At 31.0% G+C, this 13,365-nt stretch overlaps 1 protein-coding gene across 3 annotated transcripts in view; it reads left to right on the top strand.

Moving 5' to 3' along the window:
* Window positions 1-13,365, top strand: part of cv-c (RhoGTPase activating protein) — a 257,468-nt gene that overhangs the window by 91,591 nt on the left and 152,512 nt on the right. The window lies entirely within an intron of this gene.

A 13,365-nucleotide genomic window follows, 5' to 3' on the forward strand; every position in this document is an offset into this window, starting at 1 on the left:
CCCAATAATAATTTGATCGTCTAAATCTATTTATACATACTTTCTAATATATTAATGAATGTCAAAATTATGGCTAAAATATAAAATATATATTTGTACCTGCTACAAACGAAGGATTTGAGGATTTTTTAATGGCTTCTGACATATATTTGTGAAACATAAATAAATTTAGTTTTTAATGTTGATAACAAAACATTTAAAATAATATTGTAACCATAATTTACTTATTTACAGCGTAATTTAATATATGAAATAATATTTTTGATAATATACATAATTCTGAATTCATTTTCTAGCTTTAAACATATATTTTCTGATGCTTTGTATTGTTATTAAAAAATAAATATATATATATACGAACATCACAAATATTATTACATAATTGAATGGCAGCGGTGGTTCTCTTTTAAAACGACTCACCGTTACTCTGTATATAGCAAACGAAAAAGGTGAACGAGCAAAAATTGAACTGTCACATCTACTTTTGTCGTTTGGTTCGCAATTCGCTTTGTTGCCATATACACATTTTATTATAGTTCTCTTTTGGCCGACGCCACACATAGCCATAGCCATATGGCTGCAGAGTAGTCACATCTTCGCCGAGCCCGACGTTTGACTCATTGCTGGAATCGTCGAATAAATTAAAACGCCATTCTGCAATCCCGTACAACCAGCCGCCCACGTACCCCGCCCGTTCGTTTAGAAATTGTGTGATGTTCCTTGAATGTGTTGTATACTATCCATACATGTGTGTTCAATGTTAACCTGTTGTATCGGTTGGCGTTTAAAGACATAATTCGATTATTGTCAGCTGATACTATAATTGGTTACATGTAAGATCGATAAAAATACATTCAAAAGTCACTCTGGCTTTTAAATAGTAATTTTCTCTAATTCCTCATTGTATATTAATTGTTTATGTTATCGAGTCCGCAGATTTAAATTCTGACTCTCACCACTCCTTTTAATCCATGTGATTGAGATTTTATTAAAATGTATATATTCAGAGCATTTTAAAATTACTACACCCTAATAAATGTATAATAGTTTGTTTTTATATTTACGTTATAGGCAATTCTAAATTATATTAGCATAAAATGTTGGAGTCTTTGAGTCAAAATATTTCGATATCACCTTTTTTTACATTGTCTGCATTCTAAATTGTTTTTCTTCTAGAAAGTGTTGTATCGATCGAAATAAATAGTAGTCGAAAATAGCAAGGTCTGGAGAATATGGTAGATGAGATAAAACCCTTGATTTTATCGAGTATAAATTTCGTCATACGAAGACGTGCATTTTCTGTGTGTTGACAAGTGCAGCCCTATTTTTTACTTGCAAATGATCCAACTGATCACAGTATAAGTTTGCTTATTGCTTGGACAGGTTTAAGAGCTTCACAATGAGCAATTCCCTTGAAACCTGAAGAACTGCGATGTAGGTTTTGTTAATTGACCCGTATATATCCACTGTTGTACAACATACATTTCTTATCTCTGGTTACCAAATGCTCGAAAAAGGCGACTTAGCTTCAAGATTTAGGAGCGCCGACTTGTTTCCTTTTCTCAATTCGTGTGGAATCCATACACATTGTCTCCAAGCCTTCCCAATCTTCTTAATGTGTCTATGCACTATTAGTAAGATTTGTTTCCATTTCTGCAGCTAGAGCGTCGTTGTCTATTTTTGCTGGTCTTCCACATCCAGGATTATTCTTGAAATCACAATTTTCCGTTTGAATTTTTCAAGCCGTCTTTGCCATTCACGAATATTTGATGAAAAAATATTTTTAGTAACCGGAGCTGCCGATTTTTTTTTAAAATTCTATAATATGAAATTTTATTTAAATTGTTCACTTGGTAAATCTCTACCATTGATAGTTTTATGGTGCAATTTTTTATAGATGTGTATCTCATGTATCAACAGCCAGAGCACGACTGACTGTTAAAACTGTAATTAAAAAACGACATTAGGGCTAATCTAATATTTGTGTGGCAAACAGCCCATTAGTCGTTTTTGAGTCTTCGTCTAACTTTTGTAATAAAAATCTCTGTTGTGGAAAATAACGTTCATTTCCGCAAAAGTAATAATGCTCTTTGCAAACATTTCATCTTCAGTGTGCCTTATCCATTTGTATCCAGCATCTTGTATTGTATCAAAAACTCTTTTCTTCTGATTTTTTCCATAGCGTTTGCCTCAAAATTGCATTTTGTTACTCCTCTGAAATTTGTCTACACTTTTTATTAGGATTTAATGAACCACTGCTTAAAACATGTTCTTAATTTGGTGCAAAAATAAGTTATTATATTTTATTAATAATCATTTGCGTTAAAATTAAAATTTTATGTTAGTTATAGTATTTATACGTTTCAGTATTTTTATTTTATGCTCTAATTTATCATTTACGTGTTTTATTAAAATGTGTCGTCATAATATTTTTTTTATTTTTACGGTAATTTCTTATAGAACCATGGATATTTTTAGAATAGCATTTTTATACTTCTTCTATTTATTTTTTACGTTTTTTAAATATTAAGTTGAATCTCGACTTTTTCAAATTAATTAAGAATACCGGGACTTGAGAATTTTTGTACACAACGTCGAGAGTCGCTCTTGGAAACTCAGCTTCTCTATAATTGCGATATTAGTATTTTCTTTCCGTGATACACCAAACAATCTTCAGCGCCTCATTAAAATACATATTATTAGTCCGTATTAATATACGTGTGTCATTAGACAGTTAAGAACTTTCTTATGATTTTTCAGTGAATAAAATAAATGCAATGGCATAGCTACGGGGAAGGGGCCCCGGGCGGCGCTTGCTTGGTGGCGACATTTTCGCGATGAAAGGAATGTTCATGTAGTGTGGTTCTTAAACTGAATGCGCTAAAAATATATATATACAAATAGCTGAGAGCTAAGTTGAATATGAAAAAACAATAAACAACAGTTTAACAATGTTGATTATATGACCCGATCGGTCATAAGATTCCGCCCCTATAGATAAAAATATGTTAAACCAAAAATTTGGCCAGTTTTTAATTGAAGTTACACGACATGCATTAAATTACGGGTTCTTAGGAAGGTCAAATTTTATATTAGATAATTGTATGGGACGGTGGGGGGAAAAAAGTTAAGGATCACCCTGGGAGGCACAAACCCTTGTTACGCCACTACATAGGTTCATGGCAAATCGTCTTTAGCGTTGATTTTACTTTTAATATAGTTTAAGACCATATCTTGGATATAGGTGAAAAATAATTTAATGTTATATATATACAATAGTGCTACAAATATAAATTATCATATTTTCTAAAGTAATATATTATATAATACACTCTTATAATATAATATTTGTATTTGAGTGCGTTCAATGTTAACCTGTTGTCTCCGTCAATGTGGCGTTTTGGCAAAGCTCGAGAATAAAACGCCCCACTCAAGGGCATGCCGTATTCGTTCATGGCATGTAATTAATTTGGTGATTGATCACAAAAGAACATGGTACGATTGATGTCGGTGTATCGGATTAACGCTCGTTTTCTGATCAAATAACATCAAAGATTAAAAAAAATGCTTATATAGATGTACATATGTATGTATGTATGTATGTATGCATGTATGTGTGTATATATGTATGTGTGTATGTATGTGTGTATATATATACATACATATATATAAATATTTTTTTTTATTCGCACTTTTTTATTGGTTTTAATGTTAAAAACACGTTAGTTTGAATATTATTATCCTCACTTCTTCGCTGATAGGAGCATAGTGAAAAAAATTAATCGATCGATTGTCGTATTGTTACAAATGCTCGACCGTTGAAAACGATATACAGCACGTTACTGTTATTGTTATTAATTTTTTTATGAACTCATAGAAATCTTGCACTTACTCTTTTTGTGGCTCCCAATAAATAAATTTTTAGTTGTATAAGATTTTGGTGAATTTTTATTTTTCTCTGCAAAAGAAACATATTTCAAGGTCGTACGACTCATTTTATGTAAAATTTGCAGTTTAATATCATATGATATATGTACATATGTATGTATAATAATTTTCAACACTGGCCTCAACCATTCAGTTAGAACTTTCGATGATTTAACAAATGCCCGGGCTGCGAATTAATTGGCCGACCGCTAAGGAAAAGCAATTAAGTAAACTGTTGCAGTGACCAGCTTCAATTTGTGGTAGTACCGAAAAAGTAAAAGAGTACCATCCGCGTGAGACCGCAAAATTTGCGATCGGTTACCATTAAAAGAGTGCCATATCTCATTTTTGCTGGAGGCCGAGAGGCGCTTTCGGCCTCTTGAGCAATTACGCTTTGACATGTGAGAATCTTTATCCAACCGTATATTTATACACGTGTATCTATATAGACATATGTGTGTAAATATACGTAGCCACGTTATATATGTATATATATACATTTTGATATACTATTCGTATATGCATACATCGAAATAGAGCGTTAGATGCCAAAAAATAACTGTAACAAAAGGCTAGATAACGGTTAGATTACATGCAAAAGTATATTAATTTAATTAATATATTATTAGTTTTATGTATTGAATATAGGCGCCATTATTATTTTTTATGTTAACGTTGAAGGACTATTTGCATTGTTCGTTTATATTTACACCAAATTAGATAACGGGGCTTAAGAGAGATATGATATTAATTTGTGTACTCTATCGTTTCCTTATCAAAATCAATTCGATACTATAGCGTATGTGATATAATAGTAGTGTTTATACATTTATACTAGTACCTAACATATATGTTGGATTGTGCTAAAATATCGATAGAATTATTGAACTAAATTAGTAGTATAACTAATTTATTTTGAAATGAAAATTCGCATTTGAAAATTAAATAAAGAATTTATTTTTGTAATAATGGACTTATCAAACACACTAAAAGCTAATGGTTATTTACAATACTACGTAATATAAAAGTGTCTAAGTAAGACAACTTCCTTACTTTTACTAAGCCCCGCACCCGTAGACAATGTTTGATTGATGTTCATACACATAATAATATAATACTATTTTTAGAAGAATAATACGTATTATAGTATTTTTTTAAATAAAAAGAATACATATTTCCAAACATCAATACATATTAGTGACAATTTTTCAATACTCATGTTTTGTGATTGTCATATTTGTGAACATAAAATTAAATGACTTCTTTATTTCTGGTTTTCGTTCATGATTTCTTAAAAATTAAATAGTTTATTTATCATTTGCAACCTGCATGTCTGCCAAAAGATCAGGTGAGTACTAAATTTTGTTTAGATAGACAAAATAAACTGCATTTAAATTCACACATGTATTATATACCTTGGCAAATATAATTTAAACATAAATGCTTTTCCACCATGTCATTATGAATTTTGAAAAATAAAATATCTTTAAATTTAATTACAATAGCTCGATTTGTGAGCAAATTAATATGATCTTTCTTTAGACATTACTAGGAATATGTAATCATATCTCTAGTGGAAAAACGTCCATCAAAGGTTTCTGACAGCATTTCTAAATTAATCATAATTTCGTTACGCACAGTAAAAGTTAGGAATTCAACATCAACCAACTTTTTAAGTGAAAGGAAATTCGAAAGACTGCCTCTTTCGATCCATTGACGCTAAATTCTAAGAAATAATTTAAAAAATTATACCCTTACTCCCACTATTTAAGCTGTTATTTAGGCCTGTTATTTAAGATAATGTTCACGTTCATCCAGATATTTTTGGATTAATGATTAATCTCGTGATAACTAATGGAATATAACTAAAGTATGTATCCTGATTTATTTGATCGCACAAGAATCAAGAAAGATTTTAATGTCAAATAATGCATATAAAAAAAATCGAGTTTCTTAGTATTTAATGCAAAAGAACGAATGACTTTGAAACTCAAATCATGTTTGGCAAAGAAATATTTTACCAGCTAATCTTTACGTAATAGTAAATCTAGCGGCAGATAAACGTACTGCGTATATTCTAACTGGATTCCTATTATGCATGCAGTACATACTTTCCCTTTTTGTCGCACCATCCCAAATGCCAACTCACACGCTGAGAATTCAAACACCCTATATTTGCATCCCCAGAAGGCATTCATATTTTAGTTGTACTTTTAAATTTCGTATTTTATTCAGTGACGCACTTTATGTAGCACATACTATATAATATGCATTTGATTTATTGAATAATTTAAATACACCCATACCTCGCTTTACGGCCTAGATACGTTCCACGAAATTTGGCCGCTAAGCGAAAAGCCGTATAACGAATCAATTATTCTAATACAAATTCATACAAATTCAATATGATCGGTTCCATATTTGTTAAAAATGTAACATGGTTTATCATTTAAAATGAATTTTATCTTTTTATTTCATTTAAATTAAAAATACATACATAACAAGTACATACATTTGTACATAAAATAATAACAGACTCCAAAAACCAACAATAATCCATAAACAAAAATGAAACAACTTCATGTTACATAAAATATGTGTATGAATACATATATATATTTTTTTTAAAATGGCTTTAATCTGAAGACGATAAAGAAATGGTAACATTCAGATCACTGTCGTTCTCATTTTTCGCTGGTAAGGATGGGCCTGGCTTAAAAAATTGCCCAACGATGTTTGTCTTGCCTTTTTGTCTCTTTCGTTCTTCAGTGATTAATAACAGCTAATGGCTGAGTTAATTCCTCGAGAAACTTTAGCACTACGTTCGACGTCAGGATCGTTTTCAAGGAAGACGTGTATTCCTTGTTCGAAATAGGAAAAAGCTTTTGACAATTTTTTTGATGTTAGCTGTTTGAATACAACAGGCTCTGTCTCTTCATCAAATGCCGGTTCTGCTTGCAATTGAATGAGTTCCTTATATGAAAGGGGTTCCCTATCAGCTTCAAGTAGATCAAGCACATCACGTTCGTTCAAACCTTCAAAGCCGAGATCATGTGCTAGATCCAAAATGTTTTGCTTAATTTCAGGAAGGCAATTAACTTCCGCATCAGTACTTTTTACACATTCTGGCCATATTTTTTTCCAAACATGGTTCATTGTTGTTAATTTTAATTCCTTCCATGATTCACTGATGCTGTCAACAGCATTCTTAATGTTATAGTTTTTCCAAAATGTTTTAATTGAAGATTTACCATCGGTTTCCCTTATAAGTTGTCGGAAAGTTCGGCGTAGGTAATATGCCTTAAAAGTGTCTATTGCACCTTGATCCATTGGTTGGATCAGAGCTGTTGTATTTTTCGGAAGGTACTTAATCATGACATCTTCAGATAGTTCGGATAAATTAGTAGGATGCCCTGGTGCATTATCCAAAATTAGCAAAGCCTTGTTGCTTAAGTTATTGTCTCGCAAATATTTTTTCACTTCTGTGCAAAAGTGATTTTAGAACCAATCCTCTAAAGTAGCTTTAGTCATCCAAGCTTTCTTGTTGGATCTCCATATGACGGGTAATTGATTTTTATTTAGTCCTTTAAGAGGCCTTGGATTTTCGGACAAATATATTAAAAGTGGTTTTAGCTTAAAATCACCCGCGGCATTTGCACCAAGTAGCAAAGTTAATCGTTCTTTAGACACCTTATAACCAGGCGCAGATTTTTCGGTTTTTGAAATGTATGTGCAATCAGGCATTCGCTTCCAATAAAGCCCTGTTTCGTCTACGTTAAACACTTGTTCAGGTTTATGACCACCTCTTTCAATAATTCCCTTTAAAATGTTGGGATATTCCTTAGATGCGGCCTCATCGGCGCTAGCTGCTTCACCTTTCATTTTAAAATTCTGCAAACTAAATCTATTTTAAAAATTTTTTTAAAATCGACATCGAAAAAAAGTTTTTTTGCCGTTATAGCGAAACATTTTAGGCCGTATATCGAAAACGTGCCTTAATTGAAGAGGGCCGTTATAGCGAAAGGCCGTATAAAGAGCGGCCGTATAACGAGGTATGGGTGTACTATAATTTTCTATTCGAAATTGTCAGAAAAAAAGATCCGAATTTACACAATTTTAACTATATAATCTAAAAACTGTATTATATGTAACTAAGCTTTCATGCAAAAATATGTTAGTCTTTGTTCTTTGATTTAACACACGCTTATTAAAAGTCAACAAAATGTGCCCTCATAGTATGTGGCAATAATCTTAATATATTTCTCAACATATACATAGGTATATACGCTAATTGTACATACATACATTTTTTAAGATTACCTTCGTTTCGTCGCGGTTTTCGTTTCGGCGAACCGTTTAAACTTTCATTCTTAAATCCTCTCTCTGGCAAAGTTTCCACCGAAGATTTTCTCCGAAAACCGCCAGTCGACTATCTCATTATCGAATTTGTTTCCACGAACAAATCGTTTCGAAATCTTTCGTACGGATCGAGAGAGCCCACCGACGTTGGTCGTGGACAGAGTTTTGCACTTTATGTCCCCGTCCCTGGATTACCTTGTGACATATTTTATTGGACACGATACGGCATCATCAAAAAGGACCTTGGTACCTTGGAAATACCTTGTCTGCTAATTGGACTATATTTTCGCTAAAGGCGGGATGTAATTGTTGAACTTTCATCCTTCGTGAAATATCTCTTTCCCTATCTTGTCATATTTTTTGCGCCCGTATCAGTTACTTAATTGATCAGTTAAATTTTTAAATGTTTTATTTTTTTATAACCGATGTGTAATTATTGAGATCAATGTAATATAATTAACTCATTAAAATACTTTGAATTTTATACTTATGTTCTTAAAGCTTAAATGTTCACATTAAAATTTTATTTCAATGAAATAAAAATTCTTGTTGTGTTTATTTTGTATTTAATTATTAACGTCAGTACTTATATAGGTTAAATTGTAAAATAGTCGTATTTATATTCAAATTTGGTGATCTGTTTTAATATTTAAAGAAAATAAGTATCTGTTTACGTATACTATAATATACATATTGTTTCCATATAGAATTTAATTATTTATAATAAAAAATAAGTAGTCAATATAACTCGATCTATAAATATCAGAAGTAACTTATAAATTATTTATTCTTCATTTAAAAAATAATTACACATTGACTTATATCTTTTAGATTAAAAATATAATGAAAAAATATTTCTAAAGCATTTTAATTTTTGGTAAACTTATAACAATATATTATAACAACGCGCTTGCTCTCTTTTTCGGCACCAAACGCGTGCAGAATTGTCGATTGTCTGTATTCCGGAAAATCGTTTTATAAATAAATTTACTAGTCAAATGCTTTTCTTCTTCCATTTTTAAATGATCTAAAGGATGGCCTTCTACTCTCTTTTCATTATGAAGTTGTTTCTTCTTCACGACACTTAACCGGTTTATAACAAATTGGCAATGAATTTCAGCAGCAATTTTTCCTTTAGCTTAAAATAAACGAATCACAGAAAGAATTAGCGTGTGACACATTTATTTTAAACAAATTGATTTTATTTATAATACATAGCTTTTTACTTATTAATTTCACTATTGAAAATATATATATTATAAGCAACATCTTAATTTATATAGTGGTAATATTTTATTTACGCACATTTTAACCGTTCAGGAAAATACATAAATCGACACGTAACAATCCGCTGCATATTCATAAGGGTTGCGTATCTTCAATCGTAAGTCGAGATGCTGTGGACACGGAAGGTACACATTTACCGTTAAATTAACATCACACGTTAATTTGCCTTTCTTAACTTAACTTGTCCTTACACGCGATTTAATTGTAGTGCATTGTTCCGTTAATTGATTTGCTTCCGTGGACCGCCACGAGTTTATTTGCTTTACCATATAAACGACACCTTTATTTAATTTATTTACCTTACCAAACTTTTATTTATTTAACTAATAAATTTTTGTATTCTGCCTGGCATCGAAAAATACAGATTTTCAATTATTTTAGGATCAATCTCCTCTTCCCACACTTTCATGATATGGTTTTTCAGCTCGGTTAAATTTTTTGATCGTTTTTATCTTAATTGTTGTTTTATGATTGCCTATAAATTTTCAATTGGATTCAGGTCGGGGCTGTTTCCTGGCCATGTTAATGATGTAATTCCCAATAACTCTTTAAATTCTGTAATCTATAGATAGAGGATTAAGTTAGTAAATGTTTGAATATAAAAACTATAATTAAACGTACAGAACGAGCTCGCAGAGTTGTCTTGCAAAATTGGTTTAACAGTATGTTGGAAAGTTCTTCAAGGGTTGGAATAAAATCGTTTTATACAACCAATTTATATATTTTATAATCCATAAGCTGATATGCACTCCCAGATCATCACATGGATAAGGGATGAAATCTTTCGGGTTTTATTCGGCACACAGTCACTTACCATCTGTTCCAAACAGATTAAATTTGGATTCTTCGGAGAAAGCCACTCTTCTCCAATCTTCGACGGTCCAATGGCAATGAGCTTTTGTCAACTCAAGGCGATTATTTTTCATTTTATCAGTAAATAATGTTTTTTGCTGGGTTTCGCGCTTTAAATCCAGCTTCAACAAAACGCCTATTCACTCTCCGTCTCGAAATATTCGAGTTTGAAGTATATTGCAATTTTGTTTGTATTTCAACAGCAGTTTTGTATAGATATTTTTTTATGATATCCTTTATACTGCGGTCTTCTCGAGCAGACGTCATACGCTTTGAACCCTCTCTAGAATTAATGTTTCGCGATATTTTTTAATAAATTTATTTACGATGGTCGAGTAGAAATGGTAGGATTTGGGAATCTTTGCTGGAGTGTCGAGTTGAATTATTATCGGCTATGATGTTGCTGGAAAACCCGCCGATGCTTCTCATTCTGTGACTCCGAAGCGTCTATCCTCGCATCTTTTTTCGTCTGTCCATCTACCCCCTTTGAGCAATAGTGACATATTTTATAATATTGCTTCGAGACAGCTCTATCACAGATGAAGATGTTGGCGGGCCAATTGCATCTTAGACACACTTGCAAAATGTATTCACGCCTTAAATGAGAAATAATCTAAATAGTCCGCTACTCCTGCGATCGTTAATCGCTTTCACGCATCCTTTCCACACAAAGAATATTTTAAACGGTACTTCTGTGTGATTAAAGTCATGGGGCGGATTTAATATTTTTCCAATTATTAACATCTCAAGATCTTTTTTCCGTTGTTGTCATTTCTTTCTAGACGTGTTGTTTTTTCTTTTCGTTTGTTTGAAAGGATCATTTTAATGACCTCTTAACAAATTGTAAAAGTGGTTGAAACCCTCATAGTTAAAAAATAAAAAAAAATTTCAACCAACATATAATAATATATTTTTTTGTGTATATTATAATACAATATTTAATTTATAAATTAATTTTTAATTAGAAAACAGTATATAATTTTAAAGGAAATAGTCAAGTCAGGTATATAAATTGATAAATGCATATAAATCTTTCCAATTTTTTGTATTGTAAAATATATATTTTTATATTTATACATTGCAGTGACATGCAATCTTAAAGGTTCGGAAACTTTATAAACAACCTATACATACTACCATGTGTATTGTAAGAACAAAAAAACAAATAACAAAAGCCCGTTGCAACACAGCAGATTCGTGCCAAGGTTGCCGACCACTGCATCTCATCTCGCGGATCGATCGAGGTGCGTTTATTATTTTACAACATTTGCGCAAACACATGTTTTCGTTGTCAAATTAGAATATTCATGGTTGTTCGGCAAATGTCTATCTCTCTCTTTATACATACATATGTATAATACATATATATGTGTGTATTGTGTACGAATCACGATTCCCGGTAAAGTTTTGTAACGCAAATCAGTATCGAGTGTAGGAGTCAAGGATATGTACCTCGAACTATATAAATCTAAATTGTACAATATAGCTGTAATACTATTTGCTTTTGAAGTGGATCGGATGCTGAGCAATTTCTCGGTATTTTAAAATAAGCATCTATAATATGTATTGATTTGTCTATATGTAAATACTTGATTGCTCTTAATTCAACTTGATTTGATTATCTTATTGTTTAAATGAATTTTTTTGTTATTGTTTTAATTACAACGCAATGTGACTATCAATTAATAGCACAAAATAAATAAAGTGGAAAGCACTTGAACTGTGGCTAAAAATCAGACATAAACCTTTTTTCTGGAGACATATTTATCAATAAGCATATTATGATAAAATCTATATCGATTTATTTTTACATCAAAAGAAGCTTAGGTTTAATTTAATTATTATATGTAATTTCCATTAAAACATTAAGATATGTATATATTTATATATATATATACATATAAAAAATAATAATAATAGTGTTTGTATCACCTGAATATGCATATAACTAGTGATGCTTCAATCTAAGTTGAACAATATAATATAACTTAGACGTCAACACTAAGTTTAGCTTCTATGTAACATGCTTATTCGTAAAATACGTTCATTTGTATCATTTTAAACAAAAGTAATGACGCATATGCAATTATTTGCTATTTTTATTGCGTATTCTTAGGTAAACTATATAAGAAAATTAGCTTTGATCGTGAGCTCTTTTAAGTTCGATTGAAATTCTGGATATGCTTAGCTTACACACTCATAAATATTATAGAAACATGATAAAATAATAATATTATTATTCACTTTATCATACACGATATTATTAAATTATATACTTTGGTGGAAAACCGCAAACTGAAATTAAATTTATACCTATACCGTACTCATATAATTTTGGCAAAATACATATTTTCATTATCGGATTAATTATTTAACTGTAGTACGTGTTAAGTATTTAAGATATTTATTTACATAATAATATATTTACATTCTATACAAAGTGACAATAGTTTTTGGAGTTCAATAAAAACATTATTTATTTTTTCAATTTATTCTAAGTATAAAATTATATTCCTTAATTCCATTATCGTTTAGCATTGATATCTATTTTGGTATACGCGTGATTGAAATACGTAGCTTCCTTTGTATATTTGTTGTAGTTGAAAATAAACGTCATAAAGGGTAACTGTGCAAGCACAACAGATGTTTCAACGACGGTATCTGAATAACGTTAATTATTTGTTACCTATGGCGTTATAGCGAAACGCTATCTCAGACAGCTGACATTGACCGGTAAAATATTTCTCTATATATTTAATACAATAGTCGGCAAAATTCGACTAGGTCAAATGTCAGTTAAGATTAAAAATATATATACATATAAAATTGAAATCCGTGTCCATGTGTAACCGGTTAATTGCCAATTAGTTTCCACTTGATGGTTGTCGTGGATCGGCAATGGGTAACGAGCACACTGAGGACACAGAGAACTTGACTTTG

The sequence above is a fragment of the Plectrocnemia conspersa genome, unplaced genomic scaffold (genome assembly GCF_051122295.1).
Source record: "Plectrocnemia conspersa isolate PC_06_02 unplaced genomic scaffold, ASM5112229v1 ptg000009l, whole genome shotgun sequence".
Classification (NCBI taxonomy): Eukaryota; Metazoa; Arthropoda; class Insecta; order Trichoptera; family Polycentropodidae; genus Plectrocnemia; species Plectrocnemia conspersa.